Here is a 14,054-nt window from a genome sequence, read left to right as displayed (position 1 = left end):
ACTAGATTGCCAATTTTAAAGTCTTAGGTATGACCCGGCCGGGGTTCGAACCCACGACCTCCCGATCACGGGGCGGACGCCTTACCACTAGGCCAACCGTGCCGGTCTATGTGCGTATAAGTGTGTGTTATGTTTGTATGAGATTTGTGTCAGTCAATGTGTGTGTGTGTGTGTGTGTGTGCGTGCGTATGTACAGTGTGTGGGTGTTTGTTTGTTTGTTTGCTTAACGCCCAGCCGACCACGAAGGGCCATTATCAGGGCGGTGCTGCTTTGACATATAACGTGCGCCACACACAAGACAGAAGTCGCAGCACAGGCTTCATGTCTCACCCAGTCACATTATTCTGACACCGGACCAACCGGAGCGTGTGTGTGTGTGTGTGAATGTGTGTGTGTGCATGAGTTTGTGTGTATGTTTGTGTGTGTATGAGTGTGTATATGTGTTTGTTTGTAAAGGTGTGTGTGTCCGTCTGTCTATGTACGTATTTGTTTGTTTGTTTCCATAATTATCAGGGCGGTGCTGCTTTGAGATATAACGTGCGCCACACAAAAGGCAGAAGTCGCAGCACAGGCTTCATGTCTCACCCAGTCACATTATTCTGACACCGGACCAAACAGTCCTAGCACTAACCCCATAATGCCAGACGCCAGGCGGAGCAGCCACTAGATTGCCAATTTTAAAGTCTTAGGTATGACCCGGCCGGGGTTCGAACCCACGACCTCCCGATCACGGGGCGGACGCCTTACCACTAGGCCAACCGTGCCGGTCTATGTGCGTATAAGTGTGTGTTATGTGTGTATGAGATTTGTGTCAGTCAATGTGTGTGTGTGTGTGTGTGTGCGTGCGTATGTACAGTGTGTGGGTGTTTGTTTGTTTGTTTGCTTAACGCCCAGCCGACCACGAAGGGCCATTATCAGGGCGGTGCTGCTTTGACATATAACGTGCGCCACACACAAGACAGAAGTCGCAGCACAGGCTTCATGTCTCACCCAGTCACATTATTCTGACACCGGACCAACCGGAGTGTGTGTGTGTGTGTGTGAATGTGTGTGTGTGCATGAGTTTGTGTGTATGTTTGTGTGTGTATGAGTGTGTATATGTGTTTGTTTGTAAAGGTGTGTGTGTCCGTCTGTCTATGTACGTATTTGTTTGTTTGTTTCCATAATTATCAGGGCGGTGCTGCTTTGAGATATAACGTGCGCCACACAAAAGGCAGAAGTCGCAGCACAGGCTTCATGTCTCACCCAGTCACATTATTCTGACACCGGACCAAACAGTCCTAGCATGCACTAACCCCATAATGCCAGCCGCCAGGCGGAGCACCCACTAGATTGCCAATTTTAAAGTCTTAGGTATGACCCGGCCTGGGTTCTAACCCACGACCTCCCGATCACGGGGCGGACGCCTTACCACTAGGCCAACCGTGTATGTGCGTATGAGTGTGTGTATTGTGTGTATGAGATTTGTGTGAGTCAATGTGTGTGTGTGTGTCTGTGGGTGTGTGCGTGCGTACATTCGTGCGTATGTACATGTGTGTGTGTTTGTGTGGGTGTGTGTCTGTTTGTATAAGAGAGAGAGTGGGTGGGTTGGTTTGTGTTTGTGCGTGTGCGTAAGTGTATGTGTGTGTGTATGTGTGTTTGTTTGTAAAGGTGTGTATGTCCGTCTGTCTATATGTGCGTATGGGGGTGTGTTTTGTGTGTACAGTGAAGTGTGTGTGAGAGAGTGAGTGAGTGCGTGTGAGTGAGTGTGTATGTGTGTACGTGTGTAACTTGGGTGTGTGTGTGTGTGTGTGTTAGTTTGAGAGAGAGAGAGAGAGAGAGAGAGAGAGGTTTGTCTTTCGCTGGGGTATGCAGTGCCTTGGCGTTGCACATCTACTTAAGTTTAGTTATTTGACCTTGACCCTGAAGGTCAAGGTCATGTCAAGGTCAAGGTCAAGCATGTGAGTCGTATGGGCTTTGCCCTTCTTGTTATTATCCAAGCGGAGCGCGGGCGAAGCCCGCGCGTAGCGAGGTAGTTTTTTTTTTCATCTCCCAGCACTGAAAATTTTTTTGCCAAGTGGTGTCTGTCTGTGAACATTGTTCTAGAATTCATCTTTTAGCACAATATTAGCGACACTGTTTGGACAATTCTATTAAAATTAGGCGTACAAACTGATTTTGTTTCGGGGAATCCTCTCAGAGGATCAGAATTTTCATATAATATCATCGGAAGCTGTTACAACGGGAAAATGTGAAACTTTTGTCACTTTTTAACATGGAATTTCATCTTTGAGCGTTTCAAGCGGACTTTAATAAAATAGTTATTTGCGAATTAAGCAGCGGAAGACACTCACCGGTTCAACATGTGTATGGTCATTAAACCTCAAAACATTTCAGTAAGTGGTTTAGACAAACACCTCCGACATGTGAGGGTGACTGGTTTGTAGCTGAAGAGTTTTTTCTAAAGTGTGTTCTAAATACAAATGACGTACTGGTAATGATGTAATGAGTTGTTTTAATCTTGTTCTTGGAACTCTTGCTGTTCCAAGCTTGTTCTTAGCAAGTCTTGGTGACGAGAACAAAGACTATCAATGAAATCTTTAGAAATAACCTCTGACAACGATGACGACGACGACGACGATAACAACAACAACAACAAATGACATCGACGACGACGACGACGACGACAACAACAACAACAACAACAACAACAACAACAACAACAACAACAACAACAACAACAACAACAACAAAAACAACAACACGAGAACAACAACAATCACGACAACGAACATGACAACAACAACACCAACAACTACGACGACAACTACAACGACTGGGTTATGATGACATCACCAATGATTTAAAGGCCGTTAAAAAATCGTTAAATCCTATTTCTTCACTGATTCTTATGAAATTTTAAAGGTAGGTTTGTTGTCCCCAACTTATTTTCACTCCATACTTTTTCAGAAGAAAAACATAATTTTTGCAGTTAAAAACCGTTAAATTTCAATTCTTCACCGATATTTATGAAATTTTGTGGGTAGGTTCGTTGTCCCCAACTGATTTTCACTCTATACTTTTCCAGAAGAAAGACATAATTTTGGCAGTTAAAAAACGTTAAATTTCAATTCTTCACCTATCTTTATGAAATTTAGTGGGTGGGTCCGTTGTCCCAAACTGAATTTTAAGACATACTTTTCCAGACAAAAAAACTTATTTTTGGCAGTTAAAAACCGTTAAATCTCAATTCTTCATCGATATTTATGAAATTTTGTGGGTAGGTTCGTTGTCCCCAACTGATTTTCACTCCATACTTTTCCAGAAGAAAAACATAATTTTGGCAGTTAAAAACCGTTACATTTAAATTTTCACCTATCTTTATGAAATTTAGTGGGTGGGTCCGTTGTCCCAAACTGAATTTCAAGACAAACTATTCCAGTCAAAAAAACTTATTTTTGGCAGTTAAAAACCGTTAAGTCTCAATTCTACACCGATATTTATGACATTTTGTGGGTAGGTTTGTTGTCAGATTTGACATGATGGCAGAATTGAAAGTGTGAGATATCCTGATGTTTCACAATTTATGCTGCATAATTCAGCCCCATAGGCGCTTGAATTTTAGGTGGAGTTGGGTTTTTTTTCAGCCCAAACCAGTAACCCCCACATGGTTTTCATGTCCCTTTCTGAGAGACTTCAAGAAGTTTCAATTTGACGTCATGATTAGCCTGCCGCATTAGCAAGTATGAAAACACGTCATCGATGACACATTTTAAGAGAGAGAGAGAGAGAGAGAGAGAGAGAGAGAGAGAGAGAGAGAGAGAGAGAGAGAATCATGTACACACAGACTGATGGACGACTTCGCTTGGGGTATGTACTGCCCGGCAGTACACATCTACTTTATTATTTTTTTAGTTTATCGATACAACGTCTTGTGCACGGGTCAAAATGTGTGTGTCAGGGGTGGTTTGACTTAAACTTGACGTTCGTGTTTCAAGTCTCCAAACAGAGATACACGCACTCCATGACTTTGTGAGAAGATAAAACATATCGATAGGTTTCATTTGTTTGCGATAAAGCATAAATGTATGACCTTTGATGAGGTAGTTTTGTTTTTTGTTTACATTTGCCAGTTTGCCAGTTCGTATTTGGAACTTGGCGAAGCAGTGTCGTCTGTTTAGGTCGGGGGAAACGCCAATGAAAAGAGCCGAAGAATCCTCGAGCGTTTCTATTGGGTTTGCTTTTGATTATCCATGTAATAGGGCTTCCTGCAACTATGGTAACCGGGGATTTATTCCCCGGGGAACATGAGATTTATTTCCCAGGTGCTTGTGAATGAAAACTCGTGAAAATGATGACAAATATGTATATTTATTCAAGGCTGAACTTTGTTGTAAATAGATTATTTGAGGTGTTTATATACAGATTCTGTATGTGTGATAAATGGCCTGAACAATCTGTTGAAGTATCTCCTAGGATTTATCCCAGCGAAGCTGGAGGTATCCCGTGAACGCCATACTGTAATCGACTTGAGAAATGTGCATACCGAATTAAGTAGATGTGCAACGCCAAGGCACTGCATACCCCAGCGAAAGACAAACCTCTCTCTCTCTCTCTCTCTCTCTCTCTCTCTCTCTCTCAAACACACACACACACGAACACACACACACACACACACCCAAGTTACACACGTACACACAAACACACTCACTCACTCTCTCACACACTCCTCACTGTACACACAAAACACATGACCCCCATACGCACATATAGACAGACGGACATACACACCTTTACAAACAAACACACATACACACACACATACACTTACGCACACGCACAAACACAAACCAACCCACCCACTCTCTCTCTCTCTTTCTCTCTCTCTTTATCTCTTATACAAACAGACACACACCCACACAAACACACACACACACACATGTACATACGCACGCATGTACGCACGCACACACCCACAGACACACACACACACACACACACAGACTCACACAAATCTCATACACACAATACACACACTCATACAGGGTTGGCCTAGTGGTAAGGCGTCCGCCCCGTGATCGGGAGGTCGTGGGTTCGAACCCCGGCCGGGTCATACCTAAGACTTTAAAATTGGCAGTCTAGTGGGTGCTCCGCCTGGCGGCTGGCATTATGGGGTTAGTGCATGCTGGGACTGGTTTGTCCGGTGTCAGAATAATGTGACTGGGAGAGACATGAAGCCTGTGCTGCGACTTCTGCCTTTTGTGTGGCGCACGTTATATCTCAAAGCAGCACCGCCCTGATAATTATGGAAACAAACAAACAAATACGCACATAGACAGACGGACACACACACCTTTACAAACAAACACATATACACACTCATACACACACAAACATACACACAAACTCATGCACACACACATTCACACACACACACACACTCCGGTTGGTCCGGTGTCAGAATAATGTGACTGGGTGAGACATGAAGCCTGTGCTGCGACTTCTGTCTTGTGTGTGGCGCACGTTATATTTCAAAGCAGCACCGCCCTGATATGGCCCTTCGTGATCGGCTGGGCGTTGAACAAACAAACAAACAAACAAATACGCACATAGACAGTCGGACACACACACCTTTACAAACAAACACATATACACTCATACACACACAAACATACACACAAACTCATGCACACACACATTCACACACACACACATTCACACACACACACACACACACTCTCTCTCTCTCTCTCTCTCTCAAACACACACACACACACCAAGTCACACACACACACTCACTCACACGCACTCACTCACTCTCTAACAAAAAACGTTATACACACAAAACACACACCCATACGCACATATGGACAGACGGACATGCACACCTTTACAAACACACATACACGCGCACACATACACTTATGCCCACACACACACTTACACACACACGAATACAGACTCATGCACGCGTGCGCACGCACACACACACACACACACACACACACACACACACACACACACACCACACACATACGAGTACAGACTCATGCACGCGTGCGCACACACACACACACACACACACACAAATACACACAAACACACACACACACACACAAAAACACACACACACACACACAGTAACACTAACACATGTGCACAAAATGAACACAAACACACACACTGCGCGAGAGAGAAAGACTACAGGGAGGCATGACGTCATGATGCATTGATTGACGTCAAAGACTTTCGACCGTGACGTATTCTTCTTACGCGAGCTTTATCCATAGACTTAAAACTACGGAATTTCTACCCGTCCAAAGCGGCCTGGGGTGGCGTTTGCTGAAAAAATGGGGGCGCCTATTTTACCCACCGTATTTTTGTTAGTATGGTCCCCATTTTTGGTGAACTTCCATCTCCAACTGTAGCACGTAGCCGGGCACAACGAATCCTTCTTTATCATGTATTATTCGGTGTGCACATTTCTCAAGTCGATTACAGTATTCACGACTTGTTTCCGTGACCTTTCGAATTTCATGGGGGCTGCCATTTTGGTTTTGATGCGCTTCCTTTTCCGGTTTACGTATTTTCCGGTTTAACATAGCATTTGCGTTTTTTTGTCAGAAGAGTGATATTTGGTTATGAAGGAAGTCAAGTCCGCCATTACCTGCCACCTCAGTTGAGTGTTTACTTTGAACTTATACTTGAACCGTAACAGTGTGTAGCCAGTTCACAAGACCTGTTCATCATCCTACCAGTTCCAACTGTTGTTATCGATGGGTCGCGCAGCTGGAGGAAGTGTTTATTTCCATTCGGAGCCCAACTTCAGTTCAAAACCAGTCAAAAACTGGCCTTGACATTCCCACATTACGATACCCTTGAATGACATTAGATCTACGGCGTTTCCGCTTGCCCAAATCCCACATGTTGCATGTCTGCTCTTCGAGTTGTTTGGAACTTAGTTCGAATATTTTCTCGAACGTAACTTTTGACCCAGCTGTCAGGTAGGCATCATGAATTAGACGTACACTGGCAGTTATAAATCATGTTGTGCAAAAGACTCTGCAGAAGTAGAACATTGTGGAAAATCGGGAATGCTTTCTCAGTTTGTGCACCCTGGCAACATTCAGCAGGGAAAAAAAACTGCATTGCCTTCCTCTGCAAAACTGTCGCGCGAAGAATGCTGAACGGGCAGCGACGACTAGCTGTTCTTCTTCAAAGTAATAAACTACCCTTCAAACCCTGCAAGTTTGTGCGATTTACTTTGTGGACATGAAGTCAGCAGAGGACTCAGGAATGCCCACTTAATTCCTTGATTGTACTTCCGTCACAAGAACTAAAAGAACATTCAATGTTCGTTAAATCTGTGGATCAAGTGACTCACGAAGCGGAGGAAAAGAAAATCACCAGCAGATCTGTACAAGATGTTGAATTCTGCCAGGGAAACGAAGCCGCCCTCACGGCAGAGAAGTCTCCGCCTACGAAAATCAGTAGATCTAGAGCAAGGTAAACATACGTTTTTCAAAGCTTGTTCACAAACACACACACACACACACACACACACACACACACGTACACAAACACACACACGCTCACACCATCACACACACACACACACACATGAAAGAGATGGAATAGCTGATCGAGTGATGACAATGTTGATTGATAAGTATTTTTTGGTGCGGTGAACTTGAGGCTATATTGTTCTATCAATCCATCGATATATTTTACACTTTCACCCCAGAAATGAAGCACGTGTACACATATTGAACACAAGAATCATTTTAAGCTTTCATTGGCATTGTTTCCTTTTTTTGCAGACATGTTGGCAGGAAGTGAGTGTTTCACCCCACTCTTGCAAGGTAGGTTGATCACTGATGACAAGTTCTGATTGTTTTTCCTTTTTAAACGGATGACAATCCGTACTCTGCAGATGGATCTAACCGAGATGGATCTAACCGATACACGGAAGCAACATTGGGAACAAACTGTTATTCAATCTGTGAATATTTCATGTGTGAGGGGTATAACTGCAAGTAACCTACGTTCGCTAATGTAGAGAAATAATTTTTGACTCAAACTTCAAGTTAAATTGTTTCTGCTGTCAGAGCCATCTTTCTGAAGGAACAATATTTTACATGCCACTGGATTGTTGTATATTCCTTCTTATTTTGCAATGACAGGCTCAGCTTTCATTTGATTGTAATGTGTTTCTTATTTGAAGCTTTGTATCATAAAAGCTCTGTAGAAGTGTTGCACTTGTTTTGCAGACTGCATTAGGCGTGGTACCTATTGCACACACCCACACCCCCCCCCACCCTGCCTATTTATCTAAAACACCCACCCACACACAAACACAGGGTGCTGACAAAGGATTTTTTTCCATTCTCCTTCAGGCCATCGCTTAATTTCTTGCAGACTGAGGAGCAATGGACGTTTGAGCAGCTCCTAAACCTGGGGCACACAAGCCACAAGGTAAAGAAGGTATCAGTATACATATGAACAAATGTTTTCCCTTTGGTTTTTATCGCACCATTTTTTCATAAAACTCTGTAAATTGTGGCAATTACACATTATGCCAATAACATTATTATGAAGAATGAAGATTTTCAACTTATCATTGAAGAAATGAAATCAAGCATTTTTGTTCATTCTGTATTTGATGATTATTTTCCAGTCTTTGGGTTGGCATAGTGGGTGAAATAAGGGTGAGGAGTGTCGGTTGGTGTGATTTCTTAGGTCTTGGTGATGTAATATTTTCCCTACGGTATTATTCATGGTTATCATAGTGCAGATTCCAGGGAAACGGTTTTTTGAACAGCCTCTTAAACTGAAAAGCCACAAGGTCAACAACATAAACAGGTTACTGGTGTCTCGGGCATTGATGTTTTTAAAAAGATTTGCACAGCAATTTTTGTGTGTGTAAAGAGATAATGAAAATAAAACATAACAACTTTTATATTTTTGAAGTGGAATTAAATGTTTTCATTTTTTTTATTTTGAAGTGTTTTTGTATGCAGGTTTTATTGGATGGGTGGGGGGTGGTTTTGATGGTTCTGATTTATTATGATGTAAGGGTGGTTTTTTTCCTTAATTATTTATTTAATTGGTTTATGCAGACTTCATGGCAGCCACTGACCAGACGATATGACAGCCATGAATATCGAACGCAGAAGAAGAAAAAGAAGAAGACAGTCTAACAGGAAAATAATTCTGGTATGCTCATAATGTCTATGCCAGTTAAAAAAAGTCATGAATTGAAGTTTACCCAGGTTAGACATTAGCATGTCGTAATTGTGACAATGAATGTATCCGTAAACGCACCAAGAGACTTACTTAGAAAAATTGAAGTCATGCATCGTCAATATGACTACAATCACAAACTGAATAAGGGGAAATCATGTCAATTTGGTGGTCTGGATCATCAGCTGTTGCTCATTCGCTATAATGGTCTACTTGACAAAGCCCGTCTTCATGTGCTTCTTTGTTTCTTTATACCTAGTGTAGACAACATGTAGGCGTTTGCAGACTGTTTATTGTATTGCTGTTGTTTGTTTGTGAGTAAAACTATGGTGTGACCTCAATTGTTTGAAATTTGTTGTGTAAGGTGTTTCTCCATGCCCCCAGAAGAACCGACATTATATTAAAACCTTCATACCCTGCAAATACTTGCATACTAGATGTTGTTTCTTATTGTAATGATTGGGTACAGGCAAGCTCTTAAATTGTGCAAACCTTCAGAAAACTGTCAAGTTTGATTTGCTAGAACAAGCGATATTAACACGTTATTAAGATGAATATTTGATTAAATATGTGCAGGAACTACTTCAGCAGATTCATATGGCCAGTCTCACAATGCAAGGAAGGTGAGTAGATTGAATTATGTCTATCCCACCTGTTCTGTGTTTAGTGTCAGCCGTGATTGCCTGATGAGAATTTGAAAACATGTTTCTAACTAACATGAACCCAACCATGAAACGTGATGTAGGTGAGTAGCCCATCTAGAAAAAAGAACCTGTTCTAATTCCGAATTAGAACAGGTTCTTTTTTCTAGATGGGCTACTCACCTACATCACGTTTTATGGTTGGGTTCATGTCAGTTAGCAACATGTTTTCACATAGAAAATGGTGGGCACCTGAACAAATATCTGCACATTACAATGAAGTCTTACTTTGTGATCTGATAATTAAATAACCCCCACCCCCCACCCCACCCCCACCCCCCCCACCCCAAGAAGAAGCTCACATAACTACCAACTACACAATTTCATTACAGAATCAAACAATGGGAAGAATCAGGATTCAGCAGTGCTAGGTCGTTGAGGGGGATAGCTATCACCAGGCACTCAGCAATGAATAGTTGAGGTTTTCACGGACATTAACAAAATCCGGTAACCTACGGACAGTAAATTTCACAGGGAAGGGAACAAGAACGTCAAAAATGGAAAAGTATGTTTTTTCTTTCAAACCATTGATAGAGCTCTGAAGCTTCACACAAGTTTTGCAGAGAGAGCACTCGGCCTATTCATTTTTGGCACTAAAACATGCGCACACACAAAAAGAAAGTTTTTAAAAAGTGGCGCCGATGTATTCTCACACTCACAGCCTTAGAATATTGCAGTTTGTATGTTACCAAATTGAGGCATGATTTTACTCCATGCAATTACCTGACCAAATCTGCGACAGTCGGGCAAACTTCTTACAAGTCGGATTGGGCCTTCAATCAAATACTCAGAAACCAGCAGCTACTTTAAGTAATACTAGTTTTGTTGTTATTTTGTACAGCTTGTACTGAATGTGTTTTCGTTTATCTCCTCAGAATCGAGTCAGCCAGAGAAAGACCATTGAGAGGGAGAGCGCACAGTAAAGCATATATGGCATGCACTTCGGTGGACCAGTGCCATCATCTTCATAACAAGAGATGCAGATCATATTTTCTTATGTTTAAGTATAGCTGTTAGCAAAAGTATTTGACGATTCTTGGGTACGACTTTCGTGTTTAATCCTATTAGCTTGTGCACAGCCTCAAAATCTGTTTTATTTTGATTTATCATTTATAGTTTGAATTTTTTTTTAATGGAATTAGTCCAAATGTAAATACATCTAAGGCTGCAATAATGTTTTCTTGTATATACCCTTAAAACTACCTCTTCGTGTAAACAAAATTTAATTGTAAAAAGAAGTGTTTGTTCAAGGGAGATAATTTGAAGCGAATTTTTTTTTAAATCAGTAAAACTGCGTAGTGACATCCTCAGTTAAATAAAAAGAATAAGGAATAAAGGTATACACACAGGTTGTACCCATTTTCCTGATTGCACTGCTTTTAAGTAGAAAGCTTTTTTTCTCAGAGTTATTTTACAAATAAAATCCAAGGGAGGCAATTGATATGATAAAAAGGAAGAATTTTTCTTTTCTTAGAATACTGTACACATTTAGTAAAGTATAATTTACAAGACAAAACACAGGGTTTTTGGGTGTTTTTTTTTCTGTGCCTACTACTTGACAGAACCACGAGATTTGTGCAGATTATTTAAAATTTTCTGAACAGTATATTTTACAAAGACAGATCCATACAATATATATAATTTTGTAATAGATGTTTACAATGTGTAGGTATGTTTTTTTTAAATCAACAGTTCGGATAGCCACAACAAGTGTGTATGTCTTGTGATTTGAGAGCTTTAGCACTGGATGCTTAGAATCCTCTTGATCATTTACTTCAGTAGGTTAAGCCACCTTCTCCAAAATCTTCTCTCCTATTCTGTGCTTACTACAGTGGGTTTGACAAGAGAACCACGAGATTTGTTTTTGTACATATCTTGCTTTTATTCTGTACACTTTAATATTTTAATCATATGTGCACATTTTTTTTTAACTGTGTTTTTGTTTTTGTTTTCCTGTATTCAAAGTGTGTATGGAAACCACAACCTGTCACAGCAGTATTATTAATCTGGATCTCCCTGCTAAGAACGTAATTAACAGAACGTGTGCATGTAGCTAAAGAACTTAAAAAGAATTTCTGCTACTTCACTCAAAATACGTCCATCCTCACACTCATATTTTCTTAAAATAATATTTGTTCATACAAACATGTTTGCGAATTATTCAATTTTGCGTAAAATATTCAATTACGATTTCTTTGTGTGTTGCAAAATTATGTAATAAAATTATGCAAGATCAAATTCAAAACAGCAATAAAGCTGCTGACGGCAGAATACCTCTGTTGACTTCTCTATCTGTTGGGTCAAACTATGCCACAGACATGTTTCTTCTAGTAGCTCAATATTACGTGATACAGTCTCAAAGACAGAACAACGCAATAACCTTTTTTTGTGTAGATTCGATTGATTTTTTCCTGAAATAAAATATTCATGAAGCCGGTTCTGACTGAGTTAATATATTTCTGGAAAGCTGAACAACGCAATGCGTCTGTGACTGGTGAAGAAGCAGAGCTGGAGCTTTTTGTATTGTTTGTCGTTGGTTTTATTACACACGCACTCACATACGGTCAACAAAATGTTGCATGTTCCTGCTTGACAAACATATGCCTGCATACATGCGTGCACGTACGAACGTACGAACATTCATACCTGTGCAAACAATCTGCCACTTCAAGTTCAACACCCAAACCCCACACATTCCTCCAAAAGGAGTCTGAAGTATAATACTGGCATTTGTGGTATTGAACGAGGACCTCAACTTCCATTGTCTAGTGCATGTGGGTCTCATGTTGTACGTGTGAAACCACTTACTTAAAAAAGAAAAAATCTTGTAAGCTTATCAACAAAAAACGAACAATTATATTCTTAAACAAACTGGTTAGAATAACAGATTTAGGAGAATGCAATGCAAGGAACATCATTATCTAATTCGGTCGATGCTTAGATCTAGAAAAGCACCCACTTATTCCAGTATAATAGAGAGAAAAAATCCAATTGAAAAAAATCCAGATCTAGACAAGGCAAGCACTAGCAGCAATTTTAGCTAGCAAACTCGAACTTGCCCTGCATTCATGCAAGGTCGAACCACTTTCCCTGCCTAGTGGGGGTTTGGCGGGTAGAGGGCCGGTGCTGGCACACTCGGAGTGAAACGACATGTCACCTACTTCGATAGCTTCTACGGATTTACGTGTACAAACAGCGTCCGGGTTTACCGCTTCGATTCTAAACCCTAGTTTCTCATGTTGGTAACAAACTGGCTATTTGTTTATCGATGCTAGAATGCAAGATCGCAATCATTTGGTTATCAAACCAGGTTGTGTTCTTTTTTTCATCACCTTTTTCCGCGCAAACAGTTTTGCGCCATTTCTTTTGCGCAGACTGGGCGGGACAGGAAGCGGAAGCGCATCAAAATTTCTGATTGGACAATGATGCCGACGCCCACTTGACCCCCACTACAATGTCAAGGTCGGAAAGTCACGACTTTCCGACCTTGACATTGTAGTGGGGGTCAAGTGGGCGTCGGCATCATTGTCCAATCAGAAATTTTGATGCGCTTCCGCTTCCTGTCCCGCCCAGTCTGCGCAAAAGAAATGGCGCAAAACTGTTTGCGCGGAAAAAGGTGATGAAAAAAAGAACACAACCTGGTTTGATAACCAAATGATTGCGACCTTGCACTCTAGCATCATTTAATGTGGACCAACGACACATCTGATAAACAAATAGCCAGTTTGTTACCAACATGAGAAACTAGGGTTTAGAATCGAAGCGGTAAACCCGGACGCTGTTTGTACACGTAAATCCGGAGAACCCATCGAAGCAGGTGACATGTCGTTTCACTCCGAGTGTGCCAGCACCGGCCCTCCCCACTAGGCAGGGAAAGTGGTTCGACCTTGCATGACTGCAGGCCAAGTTCGATTTTGCTAGCTAAAATTGATGCTAGTGCTGCCTTGTCTAGATCTGGAACTTTTTCAATTGGATTTTTTCTCTCTATTATACTGGAATAAGTGGGTGCTTTTCTAGATCTAAGCATCGAACGAATTAGATAAAGATGTTCCTTGCATTGCATTCTCCTAAATCTGCTATTCTAACCAGTTTGTTTAAGAATATAATTGTTCGTTTTTTTGTTGATAAGCT

At 41.3% G+C, this 14,054-nt stretch overlaps 2 long non-coding RNA genes across 2 annotated transcripts in view; both read left to right on the top strand.

Moving 5' to 3' along the window:
- LOC138965098 (uncharacterized) overlaps positions 1–14,054 on the top strand; it is a 267,523-nt gene that overhangs the window by 221,396 nt on the left and 32,073 nt on the right. The gene's annotated exons all lie outside the window — the stretch shown is intronic.
- Positions 6,487–11,076, top strand: LOC138965065 (uncharacterized). The gene is made up of 6 exons (XR_011455283.1): positions 6,487–7,485; positions 7,800–7,841; positions 8,376–8,454; positions 9,099–9,195; positions 9,799–9,845; positions 10,799–11,076. It is a non-coding gene; the product is annotated as an uncharacterized lncRNA (long non-coding RNA).

The sequence above is a fragment of the Littorina saxatilis genome, linkage group LG4, assembly GCF_037325665.1.
Source record: "Littorina saxatilis isolate snail1 linkage group LG4, US_GU_Lsax_2.0, whole genome shotgun sequence".
Classification (NCBI taxonomy): Eukaryota; Metazoa; Mollusca; class Gastropoda; order Littorinimorpha; family Littorinidae; genus Littorina; species Littorina saxatilis.
The sequence above is the reverse complement of the archived record's forward strand: the minus strand, read 5'-3'. Positions and strand labels throughout refer to the sequence as shown.